At 41.3% G+C, this 26,380-nt stretch overlaps 1 protein-coding gene across 5 annotated transcripts in view; it reads left to right on the plus strand.

Annotated features, from left to right (window-relative positions):
• Positions 1 to 26,380, plus strand: part of Tfap-2 (transcription factor AP-2) — a 207,943-nt gene that overhangs the window by 57,707 nt on the left and 123,856 nt on the right. Inside the window, exon 1 of one of the 5 annotated variants that reach the window (XM_071772107.1) lies at positions 16,118 to 16,919. The exons of the other annotated variants lie outside the window; for them this stretch is intronic. The gene's annotated coding sequence lies outside the window, so the exon portion shown is untranslated. Of the gene's footprint in view, positions 1 to 16,117; positions 16,920 to 26,380 lie in introns of those variants that run through there. 5 annotated transcript variants of the gene reach the window in all.

Genomic DNA, 26,380 nt, shown 5'->3' on the forward strand with positions numbered 1-26,380 from the left:
TAGGATCTCCGTCGGACAGTTCGTTTTATCGGCATGTAATCGCCGTCGTCCGAATCAGCAGAAACGTGTAATGACCCCCGTGGGATGGGAGGCTCGCATCGATGAGGAAACGTTCGGGGATTCCGAGGCTGACGTGCGGACGTGCGTCCCAGGTGTTCGCCGCCGTTAATTGATCGCAGGTTTAGGGTCCTAAACCCCTGCGTACCCGCGAGCGGCGGAATTAAGAGCGAGGACAGCGGCGGCGTTTGCCACGGGCACCGACGCAGGTACCAGCCACTCATTCAATTACGTTTCTGACACCTGGCACATCAATCTTGCCGCTCTCGGCGCTAACATGGCTGGATTTCGACGGCCGCGGCGGAAGTGAGTGCCGCACGACCTCTCGGCACGTGGCTATGCGTATATGTTTACGCGCGGATTTACCCGCGGTTATTTCTTCGACAAGTATTTGCGTATGATTCCGTGATTTCCGTGAGAAAACTGTATTGTTTAGAACGTTTGAATGGAGAAGGCAAAGCTAAGAGAAAGATAAATGCGCGAACGGCGAAATTTTATTTTTTATCGGAATTCTAATAAGTATCTAGGCTTGGTGCACCAGTAAAATAATTAAAAAACGTTATTTTAGAAAATTCAACTTTTTGCTAAAAAAAAATAAATAAAGATATTAATATTGTTGTATATTTAATTATATATTTCATAATTCTTCAGAGATCAAATTTCAAAATGTAGATTTTTTAATACTATTGGTCTCGCGTAAAAAGCTTCTTTTAAAATATTTTTTATTTCTAAATTCTGAAAGAAAAATATTAAAGTATAAAATCATTGTTTTTGAAATTAATAGTCAGGAAGTAAATAAGGATAGATAGTAAATAACCTTATAACTGTTTATTGATAAAATTATATTAATAATTCCAAATTATATTCCTATTTTAAAAAATAATTACAAGCTTTGATCTTAAATATTTTATTATGTACTGATTAAAAAGCAGACCATAAGACATAATTCTATCTTATTATCATCGCGTAATACTTTGATATTATATTAACAAATTGAAAGATACTAAGGTTTAATATATTCGCAATATGAGTTTGTAATGTATGTATATGTATATCACATCGATTATGTATGAGATGTCCAATTAATTATGTTACATTACATTTAACACATTGGCATGCAAACATGCGCAAGGGCACTCGAAGTTTACTAACGTTGCAGTTCTACCGGCGAAATTTACAGTTCCAGAACACGTAAAGGATATTAGCTCAATGATAATCTTCTGAACGCCAAATTAATGTTCTAAACGTAATCCTCCGAATTTAGTAATTGCCCGTGTTTACGAACTGTATTATTATTGCTTTGAAATTGCAATAGCTGTGTCAGCTGCGTACCGAACTACAATGTATACGTTGCCTGAGGGAACGACGGTGTGTACTGTTCCTTTGTTTAATCATTTCTGCTTTATTAGATATTACATCGTGGGCACATGTATACCAATGATTAAGCAGCTCGATGATCAGTAGACTCAAAGGTACGAAAACCTAGCCGTGTTCGATGTTTGTTCGTCGACGCCGATATTAATTTTAGATGCACAAATGGGACTACGAGTATTTGTGTGCGCGTGCAACAACTTTACAATATAATAACGTCGTTCGTTATGCGATACATTGTGATAACAATGCATATATTACCATGTAACAATATCAGAATTTAATATATATGTATATATATAAATATATATAATATATATAATATATATATACATATATATATATGGTCTCGCGTATATATATGTATGGTCTCGTATATACTTTATGATATACATATATATAATTTTATAATGATCTGCTTTTTTTTTTATTACAATCATAGATATGTATTTCTTTGATATCGTATGATACGTATCGAATGTTTCACTTTCGAGAAAGAAACATGTAACGATAAAAAAACAAATTAAAATTTACATGAAAACAATTCGAATATCAAAGTTCGATAAATAAGTTAATTGTTGAAATAATAATAATAATAATGTTAAGATAAAAATTATGACGTAAAATTAATAATTTATTTTATTTATTTATTTATAGTGATACATGAACAATATTTTGAATATGTGTCTTATCATTAAATATTAATAATAATTTTTATTATTTCTATTTTATTACCTATATTTACCTATATAATTTATATACACAAAGCACAATACATTTAAAAATATATAATAGATTTACTCCTAATTTATTCTAAAAATTAGACTTATTATTAGATCTTAAAATTGAGTTAGAATTGAGTTCCATAGTAGACGAGTCGTTTTTGCAACGACGCGAGCCATTTTTGGGATCGTTGTAGAATAGAATAGATGGCCAATGAAAGACGCGACCAGGAAACGAGGCAGAAATGCAGATGCACCGAGTGGGGGGAGTAAGAGGGCAGGAGAAATAGAGGGAGAATCATGCGGGGAATGCACAGCGATACACCATCGACAGCGGCGAGCGAGCTCTCTCGCTTGCTCGCGCGGGAATTTCGCTAACCCGCGGGACACAAAGTGGAATGTAGTCACATCTGGCCCGCTCTCATGCGGCGGCGGATCTCGGTTTACGTTGGGCGCCGGTGCGGGGACGGAAAATCACGATTGCCGGGTAGCCAGAGAGAGGAGACACTATGAACAGGACAAAGCAGAGAGAGAGGGACAGAGACAGAGACAGAGACAGAGAGAGAGAGAGAGAGAGAGAGAGAGAGAGAGAGAGAGAGAGAACGGATGGCAAAGGAAGGAGCGAGAGGGATCGAGGGTGGTTTGAACGAGGGGAGAGAGAATGGATAATGATCCAGCCGACATTAGTAGCAACCACCCTACTGAAGAGCATATCCAAAGCGAAAAGCGAGAGAGACAGAGACAGAGAGAGAGGGGAGAGAGAGAGAGAGAGAGAGAGAGAGAGAGAGAGAGAGAGAGAGAGAGGGAGGGAGAGGAATGGAGAAAAAAAGGGGAATATAGAGAGAAAGAGACGGGTAAGCGAGCGAGGGAAACCGAGAGAGGAAAAGGGACATCGCGGTGAACGAAAGGGGTGAAAGAACGTTGGCGCACCGCATGCATATTGAAGCGTCATTTCATGGTCACCGCAGACTGAAAGTCCCCACTTGAGGGTGGGTTCTCGCTGGGTATGCCGGTAACGACGCGTATCAGCACGCGATCGTGTGGAACGTTCAAACGATTTGGCGTTTGACGGACGGTGGTTGAAAGAAAAGGCGAGAGTGCGTCGCCATCTTTTGTACTCTGCCACATTAATTAGAGGCGTTATATAATTTTTCGTGTGTTGCAAGTGTTCGTAATTGCAGGTAGAAGCCACGAGCGAGCTCGTTTCCAATAAATATAAAAACAGACGTGCGCGCACATAATATCGGGAACGTTCTGATTGAAAATGGTAAGGCTGATGTTTTTATTTACAAACAATTACGTGAATAAACAGCTATATTTTATTTATCACTATTTCGCAGGATCGTACATTTATAAAGATACTATTTATATGTCAAACACGTGTTAAAATGATCGGCACTCGACACATCTCGAAGACATTATTTTTTTTAAATAACTATACCCGCTAATATCGAAAATACGAAAAAATCAAGCATTTTATGACATAATCCGCAAAAATCATTTTATGACATAATATACGTAATGTTCTCTATCTTACGGATACACATGTGGATCATGATATCGTAATACCGGGCAATCATTGCGAATACCTAGCAATTCGCTTGTCGTGATGCGATAATAAGCAGAAGGGCCTTTTTTCCATATGAAAACAAGTTTTAACAGTTCGCGCGGTTATTATACGTAGCTGAAGAATCGCGTTGCAATTTCAAGGAAAATATTTACGAATGAGTACACGTTCATTTATCGCTAAAAAAAATCCATAGGGATTTACTTTCAATTATCGTGTATTGCTACAGCTAGAATTATTAACGTCAATGGCATTTGTGAAATTATTAGATGCGAAATTTTTGAATTAATTTCGACACGTTTCGCCACTTTTTATGATATGTTAACAGCGCAAGCCGACGAGAGATACATGTGATACATGTATAAATATCGGCGTACGCTATATATTTATAGTGTAATTACAGATAATTTTTAAATCGTGACCCGATCGATGTGTAAATTGTACTGGAAGTGTGCAGGTATCTATCGAATATGTTTGCTTTATTCTACTTTTTTGCGCGTCATAATAACGATCGCACAAAATCGTTCCAATAATTCCTCCACTAATTTCCACATTCAATTACTTTATAATAATACGCGCAGTAACATACCTGTTGCAAGATAATTGCAAACACTTAATTTTTTCTTTTACTGAATATTTTTTTGTACATCTTACATTATAATAAATTGTAGCGCGTATTTTACACATCGATCGCGTAATCTCTTGCTATATTTCAAGAAATAATATTAATAATGAGGAACGAATTACTGTCTTTTTTAAGAACTTTAAAAGATGAAAGGTCATAAAACGAAACTAATATATTTTTCTGTGACTATATCTCATCGCGTTTAGGTGTCGCGATAGCAACAGCAAATTATAACGTCGTAAACTTCATCGAACACGTTTCGAACGTATTTGCATTGATCGTCCATAATATCAGCCGTGTGAACATGTGTAATTATCATCGATATTCTCCTAATGTTATAATCTCGCTGACAAATACGTACAATCGTGAGATGTACATGTCAATAGGATGCGAACATAACTGAAATTTCCGCGTGCAATGATAGAGCTCGCAATGCATGCGTTCCGCATTTCCGTTTTTTTTTCTGTTTCTTTCTCTTTTGCTTTCTCATAGAGGAAGCTTTGTTTTTTTTCTTGCACTCATGAAGAGAGAGAGAGAGAGATAGAGAGAGCCGAAGTACTCGCGTTCCGGTTGTAAAACAAAACGCGCCCGTCTTCATTGATGATCACCGAATCACCGAATGCCCGCCTCGCGCTCCAGCACGATCGCAGCGATATTTATAAGCTCAATTATCCTGCCTTCATAGGATAATGCTGACCGTGACTTCGCGTCAGGTGCGCGTACCTGATGCACGACATTACCGCTCGTCTTATTATAATCGGCGACTTTGTTTATAGGGTTTCTTAATATTTATGGCGCGACGGGATATCGACGTTCCGGTTCGACCGCGCGCGCGCGCGCGTGTGTGTATGTGTGTATGTGTGTGCGTGTGCGTGCGGAGGCCATGGGCGATGCGAGAGCACCGTGAGGCTGCTCTCGAGGCATTGTGGCAGACACGCTTCGTAATCGATGAAATTTGCAACTCGAATTGGATCGGGAGAGTCGAGGAAGCGGATTTGTCCGGTTGGGTTTTGATACGAATTTAATGTCGCTTTGAACGGTGTCTTTATTTCTTCGAAGAGAACAAAAACGAGATTCACGAAGACATAAAATAACTTCGAACAGAGGAGAGATAGAGAGAGGGGGAGAGAGAGATTTATATGTCACTCTTGAAAATCAATGTCGCGCTTGGTTTAAGAGCACTGTATATTGCCCTGTTACAGACACTTTCAAATTTTTTCTCTAAATTATCTCCAATATGAAATTGTATTTTCTTCAACGAGACCTAAATTTGCTTACTAAAATTTGATCTCTTTGCATGCGACTAGTTAAATTTCCAAACTTTGGCGATCGACAACTGATACAAATTTCGCTTTGTACGTATTATTCATCGTAGTTACGACACGTTGTTATACTTAATTGTCAATCAAGAACAGCTCAGACAGACGGCATTGTGCAACATAGCTCCGCAATCGGCAGCGTTGCTGCCGATCGACGAACAGAGAGCTGTGCATTCTACTGTGTCGTCTAACCCCGGGTGGGCCACGGCAACCTTATTTGCCGGTGGTATCCGATAAACGGTTACATCGTCAGTATCAGATTAAGATTCACTTTAGGCAGGCAGTTTATCTTTAGAGGTTGCACCTTCCGCCTCGGTTGATAATTCAATTCCCTCCGCGCTGGTAACTCTCCTTCGTTCGCCCATCCAGCCAGCCAACCAACCAGCCAGCCATCCGGTCGTCGTCTCTTCTAGGCTGGAGCTAGCGAGATTATACGAGAGAGAAACGGCAGTTCGTAGTGCCTCCAAGGTGCATCGATTTCCTCACACCGCCCTCGCGCTCGACGCCACGGCAGCCGCCCCGTATCCGCGCATACATACCACCCTCGTCAGACAAAGAGACCTAGATAGACGGAAGCCTACCCCGTACGAATAGCAAGGAAGGAATGGAACGCCGGCGGCCATTTTGTAAGCTCTTCCCGGAGGAATCAATGTGACGTCGCCTGAGGGGCGCTTGCGCTGCGGGCGACCCTCCGCGTTCGTCCCTGCAATCCTTCCTCCTCCGATCAATTCCAACTTCGGTGCCTCTCCAACTCGATTCTCCCTCTCCTCCGTCGAGGATCCTTCTTCTCTCGTCGAGGGGCCCGTCTCCTCGCTTCGTATACGCTTTTCCGCTTCTCTTTCTTTCCGCTCAACTCTCCCTTCCGCGCTCCGGTCTTATACATCCTGCGCCTTTGTCCATATGTCCCATCGTCCCCTTGTGTCTCGGCGGAATATCTCTCATCTTTTTACCTCTCTACCTTCCGTACGTACTTCAGTCCTCTCTCCTCTTCCCCCGTTGTCCGTGTTCGACTCCCTATCTTTGATTCATTTGATCCAGAAACTCGTCAGGCACTGCTTTGCATAGGAAACAGGTTGAATGACGTATGAAGCAAGATTTCTTAAAACCATCGAATGTTTTTATCCATAGATACTATAGAGTAAACTAAAAAAAATGGTGATTGTTTTTTTAATAAATACAAAATTATTCAATATCGTGAATACTTACAATTAGTTTATAAGACTACAACGCGATCTTTATTTTAATTTACATAATAACCAGTTTTATACAAATTTTATTTACAGTTATGTAAATACATTCCGGTTTTTTTGCGATGGATTTTTAGCATTCATGCGGTGTAACTAAAATATAAGGACCTCCCCTGTTGTATTTCGCTTTCGGATGCGCGGGTTTGTATATAGACGTGCGTAAAAAAATACAATACTTTTAGCCAAAGATGGCTGTGGTACTAAAGAGACGCGAATACGATACGTCCATTTTAATAAATACGACTTTACATGTTTTGCAAAGCTGTAAGGGGACGCCGCGGGATCGCATAAATCGTAGTCGAGCACATAAATTGCTCTGGGGTAATTTCATTACTTCCTTTAATAATAGAAGTGTGAAAGAGTGCGCAGCTCTCAGACACGGATCGCTATAACAGACGCTGCGCGCTGGTGAATTATTTGTTCCTAGAATCTTGTTTCAAAGCTCTCTTTATTACTCGTCCAAAATATACATTAATGTAATACTTTTTGTGTACAAAACTTTCTTTAGTTAAGCTGCGCTTAATGCTTTACAATTGTTTGTTCTGGAATTTGTATATCTATTGTCGAAATTTGACGGCGCGATAATACCGAATAATCTACTAGTCGTCCAACGATCATTTCCGTCACGATGACCGTGAAAAAGGCTAAAGCGGCAAGCGAGCAAGAGAAAGAGAGAAAGAGAAACAGAGAAGCTGTGCACTTCTTTCGCATCTTCGCAGGAGGGCGGAGGGAGACGGCGAGCGCGAGGAGCGTATGCGCGTCCGTTCGAGGGCAACTGAAATTTATAATGCCGGGTAATCGTAGCGGGGCGTGCACGCACCTGGGTACTAGGGTACCGGCACGTTATTATGATTAGCTACTTTCGGTCCGGTCCCGGGGAGCGCCGGAGATTCCGATCGGATACGCGATACGCGACGCACACCTCGGATTACGGCCGGAGAAGATGATCTTCCTGCGGACGCCCGAGGCCGTCGTCAGGTACCCTACACCCTTACCCACCTCCTACCAAGACATACTTCATTTATTATGACTGTGATCATCGATTATGCACCGACGTCTAACTCCTTCTCCTTCCCTCCGCGGTCGACCGCCCCTTCTACGCTTTCGCTCTTCGCAGCCCGCCGTCGTCGTCGTCGTCTTCGTCGTTCCGTCGTTTCGTTCTTCTTCTCGTCGTTCTCGCACACCTCTCCGTTCTTCATGCTTCGAGAGGAAATCGCGAACAACGCATTATATAGCAACTGGAGGATACACGAAGTGGATTACGCCGAAGGGAGGAAGGGTGCGATGAACGTCGGTGCTTCTTCCTCTCCTTCTTCCCTTCTTTTTCCTCTCTCCTGATGAGGGTGTCTACGGGGATCCGTTGTGAATTTTCGAGAGTGGGTATCGCGACTTATCTTTTTCGCCGCAGCTCGGTTCTTACCTCGTGGGTCACGAAGATTCGGCGCACAGATTGTGTCGGACGTAACGACGAGCGGCGTTGCCTTCCCACCCATCTCCTCCTTCCGCTTATGAACTCTGAATTCCAGAAATGACATAGCGATAGCGTCGATTGTTTAACGTCAATCTCCGTCACGTGAGGAACTAAATCAAATAGAGGGGAGGAAGAGATGATTCGTATTTTAAATTGAAATTCCTCGGTCGTTTGCTCATGTCGGTTTACTCAGAGATTTCTTTGTTTACTTTAATATTAAGCTCGTTGGTTGCCGAAAAGTTTATTTGACAGACGCTGATAAATTATCGTGGTCGTCAAAACTTCCTACGCAATGAAATATTTCTTACTCGAAAGTAAGGCATGGAACGTTTTGCTTCACTAACTTCAGCATTATGCTGGAGATCTAATAATTATTTGCAGCTTCCATCGTTAGTCAGTTTCGCTGTCGTTCGCGCCGTTGATTCCTTTTCTTGAAACACCTCGACGCGAATTACAACCTGCCTCTATGCACAATATCTTCCGCTTTCTTTTATCATGGCAATCTGTACGCGCACCGAGTACGATGGCTCTCGACGCTTATCTTCACACTTGTATCTAACGATAAACCGCGCCCGATTTATCGAGATACGATAACGATCGCCAGAGAGAAACAGAGAGGGAAAGAGTTTAGAACGCCGTAGGCAAGACTAGGGGTTTCTCCTTGCGTATACGAGCGAGTGACGGCTACATATTTCTAAAAACACCCAGCAAAATCTGTTCGATCCGCGTCTTATGACGTCGGTGCGATTTTATTTATTAAAATATTTTATTTATAGCTTTTATAATTTAACACTCTTTTTCTCGAAGATTCATCCAATTCTTATAATATAAGCTCTTTTTACATTTGCAAGAATATAAAGTGGAAAAGATAAGCCTGTATTTCTTGCAAATTTGGATTTAATTTTTCCTATCTTTTACGCAAATTTCAAATCTTAAACTTTGCTCTTACGTAACTTTTTTAACATTGTTTGATTTTTATTAGCTTCAAAGAAATATCTCTGAAAAATTATATAGAAAAGCGTAATACATCCTATTTCAGCAATGGATTACGTTTTTATACTCACACTTTACAACACAGTAAACTGCAGTTTGTATAATTTGACTAAGTTAACGTAGGCATGTCATAATAGACATCGATAGCGGAAATTTTCGATTAACTGCGCCCAGTGTATTTACCGAAACCGAGTTCGGCACACACGGCAACCGAACTGCCGGAATCGAAGTCGATATTTACCAAAACCGTATTTCAGTAGGTTTACATCGAAACTAGGTTCGGTAGTTACACAGCGTCACTCGATCGGGACGATCTTTGCGGACGATTTGCATTGGAATTCGTATTAGCGTACCGTGCTATCATCGTGTATTTAGCAGTGCACGATCTTAAATTTAATAAGCAACCGTGCGAAAATAAATACTGGGTGGCTGATACATATTTAGATAATTATGCAGAACGAAGGCGATCAAATTTGAATACGTGAATACGTGTGCTACATTTTCATAAAGGTACATCTGCCTTTTAAAGACACTGATTGTCTGGTCAAATAATTTAAATCAATTTCCAAGTCTAATTTTAGATAAAATCAGATTGATATTTTATATTATGCAATTGCAAGTAATGCACGCTTTGCTAATGAATGAGTCAATACATTTTATTTTATATGAAACAGTATACATAAACTTCAAATCTGTATTTTGATACTTTTGCATAGATTATACTATTTCCTTTCAAATACAAATTTTTACTTTGTAACTTTTTTCACGGAGATCAATTATTGATTTCCACACCAATATAAATCCATCAAATTTAGAGGAACTTATCTCATACACGAGATATCTGATTTTAAACTTTAATAACGTGAACGTGAGGAAATTGAAGAAATTTTGCGACTTGAAAAAGCTCCAGCGTTACACGATCATCTGTTGTTTGATCTTGTCCGAGTTTCTCAAGACCCAACTCTTATTTGCCATATACTCTCTCCCGAGAATAAAATCCTTCTACCAATATATACGATCTGTTTTGAGCTGTTTCGTTCGGAGCGGAGCGGAGCTCCGGTCGATACCTCGCGATAGGCGCATCCTGTATACATGCACGACCGGTGGAAGCGCAACGCCGACTTCCACGGTGATTTACGACTGCCGCGCGCGCCGTGGGCCGACGTTTCTCCGGAGGCGGAGAAGCAAGAAGGAACAGCTCTCGAAAGAAGTCTATAACGCGGTGCGTGTAAACACCGCGGCGGATAAGTACCAATAGTTAGCGTGCTCGTTAAATATCGGCACTCACGCCCTCGTGCCATCCGCTCGCGCTTCGCTTCGCGGATGACGTCCCTTTAATAGCCCGTAACGTTATCGCTACGTTAACCCCTGTACACGCGCGTGCATGCGTTCGTGCATTCGTGCGTGCGTGCGTACGTGCATGCCCGAGTCGAGGGTCGTGTCTTCGGGCTTTAAATGAAGACAACGTTGCGTTCTTTGCGAATGAGGCAATGGGACTTCGATTTAACCTTCGGAAGCATTAATTGTACACAACGGCTTGTAGTTGATTTTGCAGGAATGGTTCAGGATTGTTAAATCTCTAAAAGTATTTTTGTGAAATTTTATCTTGTTATTGACTTTATTTTGAATAAATATACTGCTATGATTCTTCAGTTGGCTTCTTCATCGGATCTCTCGGTGTATCTCCAAAGAAATGGCAATCCGCCGACCATGAGCGATTATGCGGCCTGTTTATCGCGTCCGCGAATGCGGAAGTGGCACGCAGCGATAATGAATTGGTATTCGCGAAATAACGCTTCGCGCAAATTATGCGATAACTCCCAGCGAGTATCGCGCTGACGTGAAATAATTCTGCGCATCGGGAGGGATATAAATATGCGTAATGTAAATTCGCAATAACTCACTCCTGGACCTTGTCACGATGATAAATACCCAGGGACTTAGAGAATATACGTTCCCGTCGACAATCTCTTTTCTATGCACGTGAGCGCGGTCTTGCACCTGGTATGCACACTCGTCGGTATCGATTACCTACAATAAACTTGCGCCATTTAACACTTCTGCACGTCGATACGACGTGCGGCCCCCACGGTTCTGCGAGCGTAAGAATACATTCGGTAAAATTACGACTATTCTGACAGCCGTAATTACGATGTTACGGCCGGGATATCTTCATAAGCCGCGCGGCGCGTGAAGAAACTGGTTTAGAGTCGTAGGCGATGCGCATTTCGAATCCTGTGTGTTCTATTTAACTTCGCGACACGGCATTAGCTAACGCTGTTTGCACTAGCGTTTTATCGAAATTTATTAATCCAATGTTATTCCGTCCGGAAAGAGAAAGAAGGGGGAATACATATTACTGAAGTTAATAACGCATGTATCATGTTACAATCATGCTATATTTCTTGTAGGTTCTCGCGATTGAGATTGATACATCAGGCAGAGTCTCTCAGTCGTCGTTTCCAAACGTGGCTGTTACAGCTTAAATAATTTTGTACAAAAGTCGCGACGCGTACAATGAGTACGCGACACTCCCGACATAGCAATAATTTGTAGACAATAAGATCTGCCAAAAGCTCTTGCGGAAGAGTTTCTCGTTGATTCACATTCGCTTCACCTTCGGGAAATTTCATGGGGCGAGATATTTGAACAGCGGTGGATTTGGAGTAGAGGGCAGAAGAGAGCGAGGGAGCGGAGAGAAATAGCGAGAGAGAGAGAGAGAGAGAGAGAGGGAGAGAGGGGGGGGTGAAACGGCAAATATATAGTTTTTCTCCCCTTCCAAGAGGGAAGTTCTTACAGGGCCCCTCGGCGAAAAGGGTTTCTAGCTTCTGGTGATTGGTGTAAGTTAGCCCTCTGGGCAGAGAAAATGGTTTCGCGGGCGCATGCGCGACGCCACGGGGATCCCCCTTTGCTTTAGGGTTAGCCGCGGTCCTCCCTGCGGCCAACAGCCCAGGATGACACGCCCCGGGCTACCAGATCAATAAGATCCCCCTTATACCTACCTACCAACCTACCTACCTCTTTGGTTACGCCCTGAGATATACCGTCGTCGGTTTAAATTCGCGAGCAGGAACTATATGTATACATATACTGTATATACTGTAGCCGAGGCGCGCACCGCGCGTCCCGCAGCAAGTCGGGTACCAAAGCGAAACGACGTTCCCGTTTCCGTCTTCGCCGACGATCGGCTTGTACAATATTATTTGGCGTATAAAGTAAGCGTGAAATCCCAGAACGATGGCCAAAAATATATTTCACGAGGAGCTCTCTGGAACTGCGACGGCTGGAAGAATTTCCACTCGGTTTTATATAGTGTGATTGTACCTTGAAAGAATTTTTTGCGAAATTTCTTAGAGACGACCATAAATCGGTATATCGGTATTATAATAAAGCATGTTATCGCGTTTTATCATTTAGATAAAAAGAATTTTACAATATATAATACTTTATTCCTTAAAGTAATTTTATTGTGTATTAATATTCTCAGTAGAGTTAAACTTAAAAACGCAAATAGTTTAAATAATAAAAAGAATATAGTAACAAGCTTAAAACAGTACTACTTTATCAGTAATATTTTATCATTAGTGTAAAAGTATATGCTAAGTATATATGCTATGAACGTACTTAATTAAGTTTAACGAAGTAATATCTTTGTTTCTCATTTTTGGTTCGTTCATTTTGATGGCAAACAACTCGATCCCGAATTTTCGGGTTCTTCCGTATGACAACAACAATACGCTTATTATTCGCGATTTGCGATGCGTAACATTTTCCATGTCAGCCGTTACTCATATACAGCCGTATACTCTTGGGGAACACGATATGGTACTCGCAGAAAATATACGCGGGTTTGTTTGTGACCCATTAAACGTGAACAACAATTTTCCATCGCGCATAGTGCATTCGCGAAAATACACGAACTGCATTACATAGATGCGATACGTTACAAACAAAGTCTCTGCAAATGGGTGTACGTGTGAAGCATAGCGAGAGAAAAAATTGCAAGCGCCGGTCGCGCGATAGCGGGTGCGCAATTGAAAAGCCGCGGAGATGAAGTATCGCAAAAGTAATTACAATCGGTCGGTCGGACGCGGGGTAAGGGAGAAGGAGAGGGAGAGAGAGACAGACAGAAAGAGAGAGAGAAAGAGGCGGGAGGTAGGGACGGATAGTGAATGCACGCGTCGAAAAAAATGATCGCAAAAAGATGACCACACGTCGGACCGCAACGATGACCGTATCTCGTTAAAAGGCCTCCCTTCCAATTTTGCTAGGTCGATCTGAAATTTTTCTTGCTAAGCTCGCGTGCATGCCCTGGGCTGTCACGATTCGGACCTAACTGCCGCGTTCGTATAACCGATTCAGGAATTCCTCGTAAGGTAATTTCATCTTTGGAATTCCTGCTGCCCCTCGTACGCATACCACTCGTACCTCGAGCCGCTCGAGCCCGTAAAGAGCGTCTTAATCTTCCTTACGTGTCTATGAAGTGACGAGTCCCGATCGCATAGGAATTACACGATATGCTGTTGGCGCGGAATATACGAATAAAAACAGGCGGACGACAGCGGAAGACAGATATTAGAAGTTGTTTTTACAGTTATCGTTTCGATGCAAGTTATAGAGAGTGGAAAAGCAAGAAGTCTGACTGCCTACTGATTGTGCATATAATTTCCACATTTCTGATGACTTGTTTATCACCGATACTGTATGCAAAAACAGAGCGAGTAAAGATAGCATCAATTTAAGTTTAAAACATTTAGTCTAAGTACACAATTTGAAATTACGATTATCTGTATGCTACTGTTTACGTAACATTTGTCGAAAACAAAAATTATAACAAACGAAAAAGTTAATTCTTTCCAGACGCATTGTTTAAATTAATAGAAAAATTGAATTAATAGAAAAATAAAATTACAAAAATTATAAAAATGTTAAGTAAGCATCAATTCTAAAATAATTTGTTAATATATTATTGGAATAAGAAAATCTTTGTTGTTATTGAAAAATAAACAACAGATAATTTCTGAAAAATAATGCGAAACAAAGGAAAGCGTTCTTTACAAAAGTGAGAATTTATGAATTATTGGCAAACTTAGTTATCACTCCCCATTCTCGTAAAAAATAGAGCTGAACTGTTCTAATAGTGAGAAGACCCCTAATTCTTCGAGGGCCTGACTTTAAGGTTAATTAAAACTACAAAAAGAAGTCATCCGGGCGTCTTCATTAACGTCATCGAGCGTCTAGGATGCCAAGGGCTTAGGTCAAAAGTTAAAAACGGGAAGGGCATGTCCTACGGGAGACTGCCAAAGGAATTCCATTCATTCGTTCATTGCTCAGGTAGCTGATCAAAAATCTACCCTCAGAGACTGCCCTCGGCTGAAACCGGGTCGTCGACCAGAATGATGGTCTGGTCACATTCGGTGTGTTTGCGTGGTCAGCGCGTGGATCGAAGCTATGCGGTCGTGTAATTAGTGAAACGATGCGAGGACCACTTTCCAGAAATATCGACGCGACAAATTTATTGCCGTATTAATGTCATTAGCGTACCTGTTATAGCAACGTTGTCTAGCATTATCGTGTTTTTTCTTGAGTGTATATATTTCAACACATTGTCATTTGTTTCAAAATTGTTAGTAATACTCAATTGTGATAAAAGAGACATTATAAGCTAGGATATATTACTATTGTGAAAAAATTAAAATCTCTAATTATAAATTATTATAGGTCAGCGAGATAAATTATATTAATAGAATTATTATGACGAATTTTTATGTGTCTCATGCTTAAATAGTGTTCTTAAGGAATAATGTAACATTTATATAATTTAGTGATAATGGATTAAATTTACATTTAATGTTTTAAATTCATTGCATGTTGTCGATTTTCGTATTAATGTGATTGACATTATCTATAAAAGTACAATCATGTGAAAGAAGAGTGTTCTGTTTAAGTAATTTTGCAGAGACCATCAAGTTTATCTAAAAAAATCTAAAAGAGAATATAGTAAAATTCAAAAAGTTTCAGTAAAAATTATTTTATTTAGAAAATAAAGTCTTTACAATATTATCTAGCAGAATTATTCTACACAAAAAAAGATATCGGTGATGGAGAAAAATAATGTATACATATGTATTAGCATATTAATAGAATAAAACTGCGCCAATATGTACATTAAAAGAATAATATTATATGTGTACAATATAATCATAACCGATCAAATGATTTATGAATGAAACTTGGAAGATACGCCAATCTTTCATGCTGCAATATATGTTTTATTGATGAAATTAAAGAAAAGTTTTAAATTACGGTAATAGATCGAAATTCCGACCGTACGTCGAAATTTCATTGCGATCGCGATTGCGATCGCGCGGCGAGATCCTCGTGTATCGGCCGGCGATCGTGATGCAGGCGGAGCGCACGGGGCAGATGCCCGCGATAGCCCATCCTTTAGACGACCCATCCTTTATTCGAGAAATAAAATCTCCACGACATTATCCGGCAGTTTATACGCGAGAGTTGCCGCGCGCAAGCTGGTGCCGGGCGCGGGCCAATCCGAGCCGGTCTGGGCGTCCCGTCCCTCGCGTTCAGAGGCATTCAGCGCGATTCTATTGGGCCCAGACCGGCTGCGAGGAGCCAATGCGGCCGAGGCGGGAAGTAAACCGGGCCTTCAGGCCCGTCCCAGCTCCTACCTCGACCGCTTCGTTGGCGCGTCTATCTGGTAGCTAAGGCCCCGCGGGCGCAGTAACCCTCGAGTCCTCCTGCGTGTACGACGGTTTAAGGCGAATACCTATACAAAGGTCGAGATATCGGAAAACAATATCCGCGCGCGGTGCCGGTAACTCGATATATCTCGGGCTCGCCCATCCTACTCATCTATCTCTCTTTCTCTCTCTCTCTCTCTCTTTCTGCTCTTTATTCTTTTCCTTTCTCGTCTTCCTCTTTTGCGTACCTACTCTCATTACTTCATCTCCCTTCCCGTCTTTTACCGGCGAACGGTCGCCGAACCCGGGGGTGCTCGGAGCACCCCGATAGTCCGCCGAAACCGCGAATTTACATAGAGACCAAGAATCGAGACCCGCCGCCGAGTTACGAGATGATCTGTGCACAGTGATCGGGTTCCGGTTCCACGTGCTGCATCGTTTTCGGCAGGCTTAACTCGCCGCCGACCGCCCTCGTCTCGGGGGAGCCCGCGCGACGTGCGATTGTGACGGATCTTCACGGTGTTGGATGCTGGACCGATCCGTCGGGATGCCGCCGTCTCGTCGTCGGTGAACGCGAGGTTCCAATGACTCGCATCTCACGCTGGTGCCAAGTACCTGTTGGATTCTGAGAGTGGTACATGTACAGTGGTGTCATCGAGTGCTTTCGCGGCGGACAGCTCTCGCGCTTCGAGCGATCGTAGGAGACTCGGAGCGGGTCGATCGAAATCGCGTTCGTGGACCAGGTGGGTCGATCGTCGGAAGTTTGATTTATCGTAGACGTGCCTCATACGAAGCGACCGAATGCCGAACCTAGACTACTACAACACCGCGAGAATGCATCAAATGGTAAACTCTTTTCAAAATATACTTAGCCGTTAGTTTTACCGATCGTTCGTAATGATTGCGAAAAGTATGGCGAATAACTATAATAGAATTGTTATGATCAACGCTGAGAGAAAATCTTGGATCTTTTACTCCGATGGTCTGAGACTGATTGTGAGTCACGAGTTTAGGTAAATTCAAAGTTTAATTCGTAATTGTTAATATCATAACGTAGTGAGTCAAAGTAACTAAAAAAAGATAATGCAATTATGTTTTATTCATGCGCAGCATGAACTTGTCCGTAACGATCAATATTACATTCGGAGCTCTTTAATCCAAAACACTTGTAAAATTTGTACGCGCCTGCACTTACGTCAAATGTGAGAACGGAATTCCAGTTTTAAGATAACATCTTCCTACACCTGAGATCACACTCCAACGATTGAGTCTAATGACTAAGGTACACTTAGAGATAGCGTTGAATTATATGGAGTCCACCTACAAGATATAGTTGGCACTATCTTAAATCTGAAACGTATACCTGGCCGCGGATAATGAACGGCTAACAGTGACGTTGCGTCACGCAATTCGTCACGCGCCCTGAGGACGCGTTTAAGTGAAATAGATACGTCTCAGAGTCCTTAAGGAATATAAGTTCATAAAATTGAGCGGTAAATCATTGAAGATTTCTTTGGGACGTACCACGTGCGGGCGCGCGCGCGCGCGGGAATACGCGCCGCCGTAATGACAGGCTTTAAGAGCGACTCGTAAAATCTTGGTACAATGGAATTATTCCGCGATGTTGGTTGCGTTCTCGCCGCGTTTTCACTGCGTGCGATTGTTGGCAGACCGTTGGCAAATGGCAAACACTGCACGTCCCAATTCCCGCGACTACGAATGGAATTATCTATACGACGAAAAGCATCCTTTTCTATCCGCAATTAATGTAGCAAAATATTGGATTTAATTTTGAACATGTGCAACTTTTGCTTTTTTTGCTGTTTTTTTAGACAGAGCAACTTTGACGTAAAAAAAATGATAGATACAATCTGTGATTTTTCAGTTTTTGTATCGTATGATTTTATAATCCGTATAGTTTCTCTAAGTAAAAAAGAACTGCCTAATTTGACGAGTCAATAAACACTTTGAGTGCTTTGAGAGAAAATTAAGCTGAAATTAGATAATTAATTTGAAAGTTAGCTTAAAATTAATTGATCAGGTAATTTTTTATTTAATTGGTAATTAAAAGTATATAAAAAATATATAATTCAATATAAATAAATATAATCAAACTAAAAGGAAGAATTAATGTTTTTATGTATTTTAAAATTAATAGAATGTACGTTGATACTATGTATCAACTTATTTAATCCTGATTTACTATGAAAAAAATGTTACCAAGAAGAAGTTTTTCCTCTCATTATTTATTTGGAGTAAATAATTCAAATCTTTTGAGTTTGTACTAATTGTATCTTCTGTTACACGTGTAGTTCCGATTGTGTATTAAATCTTATTGTAAATATGGAAGCAAAATAGGCCCGCGTTCCCAACTGAAGTTAAATGTTTGATATCAAATTAACAAGTCCGATCGACTAGCGGCTTCAATATTGACAAAGCGAAATGTAATGCTATTACCACAAACCAGCCATTAAATGCTGTAAATTTAACAAATTTACCTTGGCTGTAATATCGCGATGCGATTCTACAAACGCGTATACTTACGGTCCTTCGGGTACACTTTAAAAAATAAGTAGTCTGCTACGCGAGAAGAAAGGGAGACGCACGTTTCTTTGAAAGAAAATATAATCAAGACAACAAGAATATGTAGAAACAAGAACTTCTGTTGATAATAATGAGAGAACTTAAGTTAACATTTAACTCAAATATTTAATATCGAAGATTAAAGTTTTGCGATACCCGCCATCTATTGAATTCTCTCGCGAAGAAATCAAAGTCTAGATTCATCAACATATAATAATTATATTTTCTTTTATTTTTTTCGAGGAAACTTTTATGTCAAATATATTAAATTTTTCTTTTACCGTACACATGCATACACACACGCATATGTTGTAATTGAATTTATTAGCGTGCATACTCTTCGCATTGACTGCGATCGAAAGCTGCGAGCCGAGGCGGAATTCTTATTAGGTTGTTAATCGTCACACGTCCGCGGGCGGAGGTGTAGACTCGCCTGCAACATTTCCGCTGTTCCTGTTAGCGCCCTCGATGCTTTACGATCGCCAATTACTCCGGCGTGTATTGTAGCCAAGATTGCGCGCGCGCTCGCGCGCGTGTGCACGCGCACGCACGGACGTCGGTCCACCGCGTGCTTTCACGGGATTGGCCAAAATCGGAGAACGTGAGACGCGGCAGGTGATTCCTCGCGGAAAGATCGCTCGAAAGGTGCAGGATATAATACTCGGTATAGTTTCGAAATTAAAATAAGATTGAAAGAAAGAAGGGATCGAAGAACAACTGCCAATTAATCCAGTTTGGTAGATACACTCTTCATAAATTTTCACAGTGACCGTGCCGATAACTCTTCCGCCACTTAACAAAACACGTTCTTTTGCTTTCCTTTTCTATAAGATTTTTATTTAAACAGGCTCTTTTGTTTGCAATCGGGCACAAGATAAGTATTATGTATATTCTGTATAAAGCACGTAGAATTTTGCACAATTAAAAACTGTATAATTCTATATAAATTTGAAACTTGAAGCATCCTGTACATGTACATGCACACATATACGTGGCTGCGATCGAAGCGAACTAATACGCGACGGCACGCATCTAAGCGTATAGATATTGCACGTGCGTGCATGTAACTTTTGCATCGTGCATTCGGGAGTAGACGGGAACCATAGTACAGGCACATAACTCCTCTTAGCTGACGTTTCAATCAACCGCGCCTCGTCTTTTGCTCCCCCGACCTTTGTTGCACGCAGCATTTTTCTTTACGGTCAACAACGGCTTTGCTGCTCGCGTCGAAGATGTCGTACTCCGAATAACATTCTCTCTACAAAGGATAATGACGCACTTCCGCTTTGTAATCAACCATATAATGAAAGAAACAGAATAGTCTTTTTCAAAGCTGCTACAGGCAGATAAGCCGAAAGAGAAGGATAATCAGAAAACATTAATTATCATTTAAATAGTGACCATTTGTTATTCTATAACTATCACAACCAGCCGTATTTCGACTTGATTTTTCTCTAAGCTTTTCGATTCCACTGAATCGAATCCGATTTTTTTTCCTCGAATTCGTAATTTCTCGATGATTTCACCGGCAAATTTCGAATGATTCTCGCAATCTTAGTCTACACGTGTGATGTTCTTAGAATCCAAAAACCACTTAATTGATGAAATTAACGCAAAGTCATGTTCAAACGGCATCGATGTTAGAAAGATTGATCGAGACGTTTTTTCATTTATTCCAACATGAATAAGGAGTCGGTATTAAACGCGGATTGATTTCGCCAACTCCATCAAGCGCGTCACAAAGGAGTGGTACACGTGCCACCCCTGAAGTCATCCACGTCAACCTACGCGAGAGATTAAAACAGGCGGACCGTGTATAATTAAATGAAATCCGCGCAGTTTGTCGTGAAAACACATTTCGCAATCTGCTCGCGCGTATATCATCGGGCTCGGGCTCTAATCAAGATTAACTTATTCATTCCCGGACGACGGTGCGTCGCTGCGCGCCGAAGCGAAAAACGGAAATGTCGCAGTCTTTCCTGATTGGCCCGCGTTATTAAACAGCTATAAATTAAAGGCCGATAGCCGTTCGCGAGCAGGTTCCATTGAAAATGATGCAACGCTCGTTAACAGACCGCGATATTGGCGGCGGCGCACGGGGGGTAGAGGCCGGTAAGAAATAAGATCGATGGTAGGCCACGTTGTCATCGCTATTAAGCCCGTTTCCTCCAGCCTGTATCCCCGTGATCTGGATAGAATGTTCTCGGAAATTATAAGGCGCGCAGATTATAACGGGGGCATGCAAATGAAATTCAACCAGGTCGCGTAAATCATGCAACACAACGTACAATAATACAAACGGGCAGTAAGAACGGGTGCCCTATTATCATTCCCTCTCTTCTCCAATTCTGCAACGACGAAGTATTGTAAAATACGTAATAATTGTTTTAGCGATATTGTAAGACAGGATAGATTATTTTTGAGATTAAAAATTAAACAACATATGTACATATAAAGTATGATTGTAATATTTATATGTTCTATTATACATGGTGGATAAATAAAAATATTTTACAGGTATATATGCCTCAATAGATAGATTATAGTTCACGTATATAAACTTATATTTATTAATAAGGAGATGCATAATTCTAGCAGATTAGGGCGTGAAACACATAATTTTCTAAACACTATGTTGCACTAATCGACTTCAATACTAGACATGCCGGTTTTCTCACGGAATTCTTCAGTTTTAAGAAAGTTTATGCTAAAACACATCGGTCAAAACTTCTAACGCCAGTTCTTGAACATCTGCAATGATTGATCGCATTGGATATTTAAGATCATATATTATACAGTCACGTTAAATTTTGCAAGCGTGATAAAGGAGATGTACAGACCTCTTGTATAATATTAATTTTGGAAACAATGGCGACAACGACGATGACATTGGAAGTCGTAAAATACATAGCGATGCGCCTATAAAAATTGATAGCTCTTGCGCGAACGGTTTCGGTTATTGCATCTGGTAATAATATTTACTCGTGATTCCTCTTAGCACGAAGACATTCCTCCGGAGTCAGGCACACTAGGCAGTAAGAATCCCGGCACGTTACGCGCTTTTTTAGAGGGAGAGATTAAAAAAGAGACATAGAAAAAGTAGGTGAGAGAGGAGGGATCGTGCGGAGGATGGCAGAGCGTGAGTGAGGCCCGTTTCTTTCACCTGTGCCACCGCGAGCAATAAATAACCGCCAGCTTAGCTGATTTTACTGCCGTGTGTTTGGGTGATCCCAATAACGCCGCTCGAAGAGAAGGGACGAATAATGCGGAGAAAACCAATCTTCGCGCTAACTAGCCATTCAGACGGCAGAACTGCCAGACGTGTACTCGAGGGACCCTGGTTAACCCCTGAAACGAAACGGTTTCAAGCCTATTTCGGTATTAAAGAATATCCGCGGAGTGTAACGCGGCATAACCGCGTAGGTGGAAACGCTAGGTCGGAAATGCGCGCGGGAAGACGCCCGAGATTTACAAATCTATATTACGTCTGAATTTTCGCGACGGTAAACGCACCGATAACTCTTCATTCCATATTATTTTAGTTGTTTGAGGTTAATAATATTTCTATTTTTCAATTGAAAAATAAAATCACATCAAATTATCATTCGATGGAATCATTTATAAATTGGTACTTTTAAATATTTTTAAATGCTACAAACATAATAGTATAAATATAAACATAAATATAATGCAAACCCTCGTGTAAACCATATTCAATCGTAGAGTATACGGTACAGTGTAATTATTCGCGCATCGCTGCGCGCAGGATGCATTTTCTTTTATAATATTTTTCGAGGAAAGATTCGGCGCAAACAAACGCGCGTGCATATGCTTCGTTGGTATCTCGCTCGCATATTTTTTTCAATATCGCGTATTCGATATCGCCGAATCTGGCGTTTCCGAGTTGGCAGAACGGCGCCGTTCCCCACGTATGAAAACAAACTTCAAAAATTGATATCGGGGAAAATGAAAATGTAAATCTCCGCGCGCGGGGCACCGTCGTCGCGGGTAAGCCATTACAATTTTTTTTTTTTTTTCGGCCGCGATATTGCCGTGGCAACGGAACGCGCTTGCTCGCATTTCAAGCGTCGAGAATGTGATGCGGACCTAAACCGCGCTCTTAACAAAAGCGAGTCAATACAGTAGTTTTATCAGAGAACTATAGTATATTGACACGCATACACATACATACACACACGGTTTAAAAGTAGCCATTGTCCAGATAGAATGGCAATTGCCCTCACATTTGAATTATAAAACTTTCGAATTTTTTTTCTCATTGTACATATTTTTTCCTCAATATCGTGAATGTTATTATATGATATTATATATTATAATGAATTTGTAATAATCTGTTTTTGTCGATATATTAGATGTAACGCTGTAATGTGACTGTTTCAAATTATCGATCAAATTATTTTTTACTAAAAAATGAACCATCTATTACACGGATCTATTAGATGGATCTGTTTATTAGATATAGTTAAATTAGCTCTTTTTTAATTTAGAAAAGCTCTTATTCGTGCTATTTTATTTTCTTATTACTTTGCTATATAAAATTTATCGCTTAAGGTTTTAGGCTGGTATCGCTCTCGGCGTTTCAGTTTTCTTTCCGCGTTTTTCACGCTGCACGAATGTAACGCGTTATAATATCTTATATTATCCATTTGAGCGCGTTCCCGATCGAGCGTTCTCGCTTTCTGCGTGGGCAGCCAACGCATCGCGCAACCAAGCAAACTTGGCACAACAATAATTGCTCCGGCATGGTAGCTATTAAAGCGCGCAATTTATCACCGCGGGCATCATAATTCAAACAAACACCGCGCGAGTCTATTGTCTTTAATGAAATTATATCGTCGGACATTAATTATCAGCGAAATTGGAGAGACAGTAGTTATTCACGGTCCGGTGTATCGGTTTTCTCTCTTTTGTCTTATTTTTCTCGTTACGTTCATCCTCGCGTTGCCTCGTGTCATTGATAAAACGCTTTTCGGTAGATGAATTTCGACGCGCGACTCCCGTCGCATTCTGCAACGAATTGCGCGTCATTCATCGTGTTCAATATATCTGCCGTCATGGTACGAGAAATTGTTTTCCCCGACGAATGCGTTTAATGCGTACGATATATAAGTAAGTGTAACACCGATTAAATAAAGGGAGCGTATTTTATCATCCGATAGTCGTCATCGAGTAACCAATGAAATGAGAAGTCTTATCTTTCTACTTAACAGAGAGAAACAGAGAGAAAATATTACCAAATATTTTTCTTCGACTTTTAAGCCAATGGAACATTCCGTCTTATCTTTTTAGCCCGCAAAACTTTCATGTTGATACACGTTGATACTAAGGTCGTACCGTTAATGAAGTTATTTCATTAGCGTACACGTCAGGGAAGTGGATCGTACGCGATTACAAGGGAAGCGAAAATGAATTTCGTCCACGGGCCGTGGTTCACGCGATCAGATAAATCACGCACGGCATTTACTTTATAGTTAACGTGGATCGCGCGGTCTCAACGTTTTTGCTTTAATAATCGGGTGCACAAGCAGCGGGGCGAATAATTTCGACAGAACGGCTCGCCGTTTACCCCCGTTAACAAAATGATTTAATTACTTCGCAAACAAGTGGATCAATATCACCGTCCGCCGACGGTGATTACGAGCGTTGATGTCGCGGCCGAAATTAGCGCCATTACAATTTGTCGTTTTGATTCCGCCTGTTCTGACAATGAGTATAACGAACGCTCTCTGTTCGTGCCTCTGCCTTTTTCCTCGCGTGTCACGTGATGGAGAGACGCGCGAGACACTATCTGGAATCTCCTCAGATTTCAGAATTGGATTAAAGCTGAAGAATCGATGGTCTATTTGCGCGTCGCACACTGGCGCGGGAAACCGTAAAATTACGTGAGCAGCGTGCAAACTTTGATTCTCTATGACATAATTATTGACCTGCGCCCTGGGACGCTTCCCATGCAACGCATGCCGGTCGGGAACCTAATTTCATGGGGCACGTTTTCTCTTAACGCGCCCATACGGCTCTCTCGTAGAGCGGCCGTATCTATATAATAACTGGTTAAATTCCGGTAGTGGCTATCCCTGACGAACGGTAGCCTCTAATCAACCTAATTTCGGGTTCCTTTCCTTCAATACGGGCCAACATTGGAATTATTTGGTAATTGTAATGGATCGGAATGTTGCGCGTTCGCTCTTTAGGAGTCGGAGTCGGAGTCGGTCCCGGTAAACTCGTCCGAGCATCCCACCGATCTCGGTCTTGCGCGTCTTTTTTTTTTCCTTTTCCATTCCTTTGTCCGCCATTATCGAGCCCGTTGTGAATTTGATTTTTTTTAGACATATGATTACGATTCCCCATCGCATCTCGATGTTCATACATTACTATTTGTGATGCGCCGCACGTGGAAAGCTTGTGTGGCCGGATAACAGTAAAACGAAGAGTATATTATTGCACGGTGCTTGAAATTGATTTAAAAATATTTCACATCTTTTTCATTTTTTTTGTAGCTATGAAACTTATCGATTTTGTACTTTAGCAATAAATATTATTATTATTATTATTATCCTTTGGCAATTGTGATTTTTTTCTGCAGCAAAAATATTAGGGGAAAGAAAGAACGTTGTTTGTGATAACTTTTCAGTTTCTAACATTAATCCTTCTTAATAAGTAGGCCTTAAGAAATTATCGATAAAGGCTTGAAAGGCAGATTTGGATAACGAGCGGAGAGGGGAAAGGAAGGCGTTATTTAGATGACGATACTTATGATAACATCTACTTACTATAAAGTTATTCGCGAAACAATTGTTATCGCGATTGTTCTTCGTGTAATTTCGCTCTAGCAGTAATATGCGCCATCGTTTCGGGAAATGTGTTCCTTTGCCCCCATCGCAGGCTGCCTTAAAAGTTTAGGAACCCAATACCCCAGGCGGAGATTCCCCCCCCCCACCCCCCGGACGCTCGACGCTCGGGGTACTCCAAGTAATAATCGGGCCAGAAGTAAACTAGGTCCACGCCATATCGGACAGAAGTAGGGAGCACCCGATGTAGTTCAGCCGGTCGATTTAGAAGCGCCTTGGGGGCGTATAACCGGTGCGACGCGGCGTTACGCTCCTACAAGCTGAACCACTCCAGTCGCCTATTCGATATTCAATATACCGCGGCGAAATTGTCGCCGCTCTCTCGTACGCAATAAAGTACGGCAGAATAAGCGGGCGAGAGAGAATCGCGACGGGCTAATGCGCGTGCAACAGCACGCGGGATCGCGACGCGCGCCACCGGTCGCGTGAATCATGCGCTAATTAAAAGCAATAACGACGACGCCGCAACGTAACTATCACGGAAAGATTACCCCGTGATCGCTCGCGAGCACGCATCGCACTCGAACGCAACAATTCTGATCTTCTTCCTTCTCTTTGTTTTCTGCACAGCAGTTGCACGAGATGTTACCTGATAAGTAAACATAACTTTATTCTCGTTATCTGTTTTTGAAAGTGTAACCGCGCGATCGAGAAGAAGCAACATTCGAGAGTCTGGCGATATATCCTGGTTTGAATATAAATTTTTGATTGTGCGCGCTTTTAATTAATTTCCTATTGAAGCAAAGAAGTGTCAGGAATCCATTCTCCTTATTACCAGATTTTCTCACGTGTATCATATTTTTTTGTTTTATTCACCGCGTTTTAGTTTTATGATCTATCCATGCGCTTTGATCA

The sequence above is a fragment of the Temnothorax longispinosus genome, chromosome 3 (genome assembly GCF_030848805.1).
Source record: "Temnothorax longispinosus isolate EJ_2023e chromosome 3, Tlon_JGU_v1, whole genome shotgun sequence".
In the NCBI taxonomy this organism is placed as follows: Eukaryota; Metazoa; Arthropoda; class Insecta; order Hymenoptera; family Formicidae; genus Temnothorax; species Temnothorax longispinosus.